This window comes from Chiloscyllium plagiosum, chromosome 7 (assembly GCF_004010195.1).
Source record: "Chiloscyllium plagiosum isolate BGI_BamShark_2017 chromosome 7, ASM401019v2, whole genome shotgun sequence".
Classification (NCBI taxonomy): Eukaryota; Metazoa; Chordata; class Chondrichthyes; order Orectolobiformes; family Hemiscylliidae; genus Chiloscyllium; species Chiloscyllium plagiosum.
Window position 1 is genome coordinate 110,378,453 of NC_057716.1, and position 7,146 is coordinate 110,385,598.

Below are 7,146 nucleotides of genomic sequence, written 5' to 3' on the forward strand. Positions count from 1 at the left end.
TTGCTGTGGCACATTGGAACTGACGGTCGATGAGTTGAGCATCGTACCCTATTCTTATGAGGGCATCCTTGAGTACTTGGATTCATGTCACACTACAGGTGACCCCACTGCAGAATACACGCCCATGCACGCAGATCCCCCCTCATATGTACACACATGCACCCCCCTGCGCGCGCTCTCTCTCTCTCTCTCTCTCTCTCTCTCTCACACACACACTTAACCAAGCTTACACACACACACATGCACACTATCATGTGCACTCATATCCACGGGAGCACACACATGCACACTCAAATCTGTTACTTCTACATGTACACACATATATTAGCTTATGGGCTGAATTTATTTTCGCAGAATTACATTTTATTTTGCTCAAAAACTGCATGAATCTATGTAATACTCTGTAAAGCTATACAGAGGGTTTGTCAGTCTGACAAAGCATTGGGGCACAGACAGACTTAACACCTGTTGTTACAAAGCTACCTTGAGAATGTAATTTAAAAAGTTCTGGAATTTACCTATCAAAGAACAGAAACCAGCATATCCCATTAGAAAAGATGAAAGTTTTAATCTAAGATTGCTTACTGTACCCCCATCTCCATGACACTGGACTCCTTTGGCTATAAATTCTGTGAGCAATGTCTTAACCTCCACAACCACCTGATGAAGGAGTGGTGCTCTGAAAGCTAGTGCTTCCAAATAAACCTGTTGGACTATAACCTGGTGTTGTGTGGTTTTAAACTTTGTACACCAGTCCAACACTGGTATCTCGCAAGTCATGGAATTTGTGGAGTTAAGCAGTGAAACACAATTCTGTTGCTGCCTCAAGGTATCCAATTTGCAGTTGCTAGATTTGTTTAAAATTGTCCTAGTTAATAAGATGCTAATGCTGCACAACATGTTGGAAGGCATCTGCAATGTGGAGACAGGATTTCATCTCCATGAGGACTGTGTGATGATCACTCTTATCGATGCTGTCAAAGGCACATATCATATGCAAGGTTGATTGATGAGAATAGTGTCAAGTAAAATTCTATCATCACTTGCTGCAGACCCAGTCTAGAAGCTCTGCCCATTAGTACTTATAACATTGAAGTATTTAGATATATACTTGTGATGTGAAGGCATTCAAGGCTATGGGCCAAATGCTGAAAAATGTGATTAGAATAGTTAGTTAGTTTTTGACTCATAGCCTCAATGGGCTGAAGGGCCTTTATCTGCGTCGTAAGCCTCTGATTCCATTACTAGCATTTTAAATGTAGAACTTCCAATTTAACTGCCCTTTGGAATACTTTTTTAAAATTCTTTTATATTTGCTAATGTTAACTTTTTTTTAGATTAGGTTCCCTACAGTATGGAAACAGGCATTTTGGCCCAACAAGTCACCACTGACCTTCAGAAGAGTAAGGCACCCAGACCCATTCCCCTACCCTATATTTACCCTTGACTAATGCACCTAACATTATGGGCAATTTAGCATAGCCTATTCACCTGACCGGCACATGTTTGGATTGTGGGAGGAAACCCACACAAACATGGGAGAATGTGCAAACTCTACGTAGACAGTTGCCCGAGGCAGGAATTGAACCCAGTTCCCTGGCGACGTGAGCCACCGTGCCACCTTGGTTTTGTTACTATCCCAACTAACACAAACAATTGGACAATATTTACAACTAATCATGACTTTAAAGAGCTCTGCCATGCCACCTCTTAGCATACCCCCCAAGTCCAATAACTTGTCATTGTTTATTGGTAATTTAAACTCCTCATGCCTTGCACCTCATTTTACCAATGCATACAATGTTGATAAGCTCAGAACTACCATGCAACACTGCAACTTCAGCATAAATAAGTCCTAACCATTTTTAATTTATCTTGTATATCACCATGAGAAGGGATCACTGCTCTTCTGTCAGTATGCATTTCCTCATTACTTCCAAGATGTACTGGGACAGCACACAACTATCTACCATCCTGCATAACCAACTTGTACTCGTGTTGCACAATTGTCAATGATTGCTATTCCCTTCAATGTTATGCCACATGCAAATTTTAATATTGTTTATATGTATACTTAATAAATGATATTTAGCAGTTCAGTCAGCTTGTGTCTTCTCCAGATGCTCAATAATTTAATCTTGTGATGGAATGAAGAACAGGAACAGCAACAGCAGTTTTCACTTTGCTTTTGAATACATTGTCAGATTGCTAGCCCTTCAGGCACAATTTTCCTTTTGTTAGAAGTTTGGAGAAATGTAGTTTTACTAGGCTTCCAAGCCATTAATTGGGAACCAATGTGTCCTTACTAATATGTGATGCCTATATCTGCTCACTGTACACCAGGGTTTTGTATAACTACAGCTAAGTTCTGCATCCTTGTACTTCAGTTCTATAGAGATAAAGGCCAATGTTCCATTAGCTTTCTTGATTATTTTCTGCATCTGTTTATAGAGTCGTAGAGATGTGCAGCATGGAAACCGACCCTTTGGTCCAACTCATCCGTGCTGACCAGATAACCTAAATAAATCAAGTCTCATTTGACCAGGTCCTTCTAAACTCTTCCTATTCATGTGGATATCCAAATGCCTTTTAAATGTTATAATTGTACCAGTTTCCACCACTTCCTAGGCAGCTCATTCCATGCATGTGCCACCCTCTGTTTGAAAACGTTGCCCCTTAGGTCCCTTTTAAATCTTTCCCTTCTCACCTTAAATCTATGCTGTATAGTTTTTGACTTGCCACACCACATTGTCAGTTTACGCTGTTCATGCCCTCATGATTTTATAAACCTCTATAAGGCCACCCCTCAACCTCTGACGATGCTCCAGGGAAAATAGCTTCAGCCTCTCCCTATAGCTCAAGCCCTCCAACCCTGGCAACATCCTTGTAAATCTTTTCTGAACCCTTTCAAATTTCACAACATCCTTTGTACAGCAGGGAGACCAGAATTGCATGCAGTAGTCTAAAAGTGGCCTCACCAATGTCCTGTACAGTCACAACTTGACTTCCCAACTCCTGTACTCAATGGATAGATGGAAAGAGAATTGGCTGGGCAGCAGGAGTCAGAGAATAATAGTGGAAGGGGGGTTTCTCAAAATGGAGAATTGTGACCAGTGGTGTTTCACAGGGATCTGTGTTGGGACCACTGTTGGTTGTGATATAAATAAATCATCTGGAGGAAAGTTTAGGTGGTCTGATTAGCAAGTTTGCAGATGACACTAAGTTTGGTGGAGTAGCAGATAGTGACAGGAACTGTCAGAATGCAGCAGGATATTAAATAGAATCCCTAAAGTGTGGGAACAGGCCCTTTGGCCCAACAAGTCCACACCAACCCTGTGAAGAGTATCCCACCCAAACCCATTAATCTACATTGACCCCTGGGTGGCACAGTGGTTAGCAATGCTGCCTCACAGTGCCGGAGACCCGGGTTCAATTCCCGCCTCAGGCGACTGACTGTGTGGAGTTTGCACGGTCTCCCTGTGTCTGCGTGGGTTTCCTCCGGATGCTCCGGTTTCCTCCCACAGTCCAAAGATGTGCAGGTTAGGTGAATTGGCCATGCTAAATTGCCCGTAGTGTTAGGTAAGGGGTAAATGTAGGGATATGGGTGGGTTGCGCTTTGGCGGGTCGGTGTGGACTTGTTGGGCCGAAGGGCCTGTTTCCACACTATAATGTAATCTAATCTAATGCACCTAACCTACACATTTCTGAACATGATGGGCAATTTAGCATAGCTAATTCATCTAACCTGTACATCTTTGAATTGTGGGAGGAAACCCACACAGACACAGGGAGATAGATTGGAGAGTTGGGCAGAGAAATGCAGATGGAGTTCAATCCAGGCAAATGCAAGGTGATGTGTTTTGGAAGATCCAATTCAAGAGCGAACTATATGATAAATGAAAAAGTCCTGGAGAAAATTGATGTGCAGAGAGATTTAGGTGTTCAGGTCCATTGTACCCTGAAGGTGGTAATGCAGGTCAATAGAGTGGTCAAGAAGTCATACAGCATGCCTTCCTTCCTCAGATGGGGTATTGAATATAAGAGTTGGCAGGTCATATTACAGTTGTATAAGACTTTGGTTTGGCCACATTTGGAATACTGCATACAGTTCTGGTCGCCTCATTACCAAAAAGATATGGATGCTTTGGATAGGGTGCAGAGGAGATTCACCAGGATGAATGGAGGGCACTATCTATGAAGAGAAGTTGAGTAGGATTATTTTCATTAGAAAGATTGAGGTTGAGGGGGGACCTATTGAGATCTACAAAATCTTGAGAGGTATAGACAGGGTGGATAGCAAGAAGCTTTTTCCCAGAGTGGGGGTCTCGATTACTAGGGGTCACGAGTTCAAGGTGAGATGGGAAAATTTTAAGGGAGATATGCGTGGAAAATCTTTATGCAGAGGATCGTGAGTGCCTGGAACACGTCCCCAGCAGATGTGATAGAGGCGGGCACGATAGCATCATTTAAGATGGCGACAGGTTTAGATTGAGGATCTGGATTGCTGCAAGCTTAGAGGGCCAAAGGTTCCTGTGCTGTAATTTTCTTTGTTCTTTCACCTTGTTCTTGGCACTGATCAATAAAGAAAAATATATCAAGCACCTTCTTTGCTATCCTGTCAACCTGAAACTCCACTTTCAAGGAACTATGAACCAACATCTTTGTTCAGCAATACTCCCTAGGACCTTACCATTAAGTGCATAAGTCCTGCCCTGATATGCAAGTGCAGCACCTCACATGTATCTAAATTAAACTCCATTTGCCTCTCATTGACCCATTTGATCAAGGTACCATTGTACTCTGAGGTAACTTTTTTAGCTGTCCACTAAACCTTCAATTTTGGTGTCATCGGCAAACTTATTAACTATACCTCCTATTTTCACTTCCAAATCATTTACATAAATGACAAAAAGCACTGAACCCAGCACCAATCCTTGTGGCACAACACTGGTCATAGGCCCCAAGTCTGAAAAGCAACCCTCCACCATCACCTTTGAGCCAGTTCTGTTGCCAAATGTATGCCATGTGATCTAGCCTTGCTAAACAGTCTACTATGTGGAATCTTGCTGAATGCCTTACTAAAGTTCATATAGACCATGTCCATCACATTGCCCTCATCAATCCTCTTTGTTATGTTGTCAAAAAAACTCAGAGGCAATCCGGCTGTCAGCTGAGTAAACTTTCTAGGATTTAAGTACTCGAATCAGCAGGAGTTCCCCCGCAGCCCGCCAGCTGTGTAAACATATTAAAGGCACTTGAAAAGTGATTACCTAGAACTCTAGCAATTTCACCACAGGCCGTCGGCTGTGTAGACAGCAAGGGCCCCTTGAGGTAAAAGCCGGGTGTGTTCCCGATTTAAACGGACAGATGACACAGCCCGGGGTCTGTGGAATACAGTACCCACACCCGGGTGAAAGTGAGGGAATCGGGCACTAGGGTTACAGGGGAAAGTCGTAGATAGTCTTGCGACTCATTACCCGTGATGTCGCATGTAACGTTTGCGGGTTTTGGAGCGTACCCTCTCGCTGGGCAGTTTCAGCTGGAGGCCGGTCCAGCATCACCGCCTGGTAGGCGGTCGAGGAGGCATCTGTTCCTGATAGGGCACGATCAATAGTGCGTGTTACCAGTGTCCTGATACACGGAATGCAGTAACACCCGCAAGTGACAAGAATAGCTACTGAGATGCACACCCCCATGGCCAGCTGCCCTAGCAGAGTCCCCCATCTCCCAAAAGTGACGTTCAGCCAGTCGACGACTGGATTTTTTACCCCCGATTGGTGCTTCAGCTCAGCAGCCAGGGCTCGAAGCTTCACCAGGGTCTTAGTGAGTTTGCCATCTGGGCCTGTGTTGTTTGATATGGCTGTACAGCACATGGTCCCAAACAGTTCACAAACACCTCCCTTTTCGGCAAGTAACATGTCCAAAGCCATCCTATTTTGTAAGGTCATGAGGGAGGACTGTGCAAGCTGTTCATGGATGGCGTCAACTGCATCCCGGGTAAGGTTGGTAAGCCTCTGCATATTGTAGTGGAGGAGGTTGATTCTGTTAACGTTTTTATTAACCGTGATCGGGAAAATGGCGGAAAAAAGGGGAAAACTTTCAAAACCCGCAGCAATCTCATCCACCAGCTTGTATTCGTCGGGGATATTCCTGGCCTGCCCAATGGCATCAATCCAGACCCCATCCGAATTCTTGAAATCCAACAGCGGGTCAACAGCTCGTCTGTGTCGGGTCAGAGAGGCGAGCCCAGGCGGGGGCTCGTGGAGGGTGTAATCTCCCGGGGCCCGCGGGGAGATGAAGAGCGGGATATTGAGGGTGACCAGGACACGGCTCCCTTCCCAATTTAGGGGCAATCAATTGTACAGAATCCGTCCCCCGCAGTACCACCACAAGTCCGCGTGCCTCACTGTTAGTGCTGCCGCTCGGCTTCCTGTAAGCACCCAGGTCCTGCTGCAGCTTGCCCTGTCTACGCTGCCAACTAGATATCCTCGGGTAAGTGGTGTGGGGTTGACGAAGCAGGTGAAGTTTACTAGCGGGTGTACAACGAAGTCAGGAGGGGTAACGTTTGCCGGTGCCATCGGGAAGTACTGTTCCCATGACCTGCACCTCAATGTAGGGTTAGTCTCCGACATTAGTTCGACCGCACAGCCCATGTGGCCGTCTTCAAATGGGGTCCTACTCATTATCATGCCGGGCCGCCCCCCCGCGCAAACCCAGCAGTGGTCGTGGCCTGCCTGTCGTGAAAACTGGATGACTCAATCCAGCTAGGTATTTGTCTCCATGTAGCCAGTGGCAGGTGCGATCTGCTCTCGGGGATCAACTAGCTTAGTCAGTTTGCGCGATTCAAACTCTGTAACTATACCAGACACAGGCCAGGGGGGTGGTTATCCCGGTCGAACGGGACCCCCAGCTGGTCCTGGGAAGAACCAGGCATTCCCAGATTTATTTGGATAATCCCCTCCGGGTCTTTCCCCGTGACTGCAACCCCAATTGCCAAATAGAGGATTTTCGCGCGGGCTGCATCTGACTGGTCGGATTCGTGCCCCCGTGCCCAACAGGTGTCACTGGACCACACTGTCATGATCATGGGATTGGAAAGTCCGGGCTTGACTCGGAGAAGCAAAGGGTTCTTACGAGCTTGCGAGC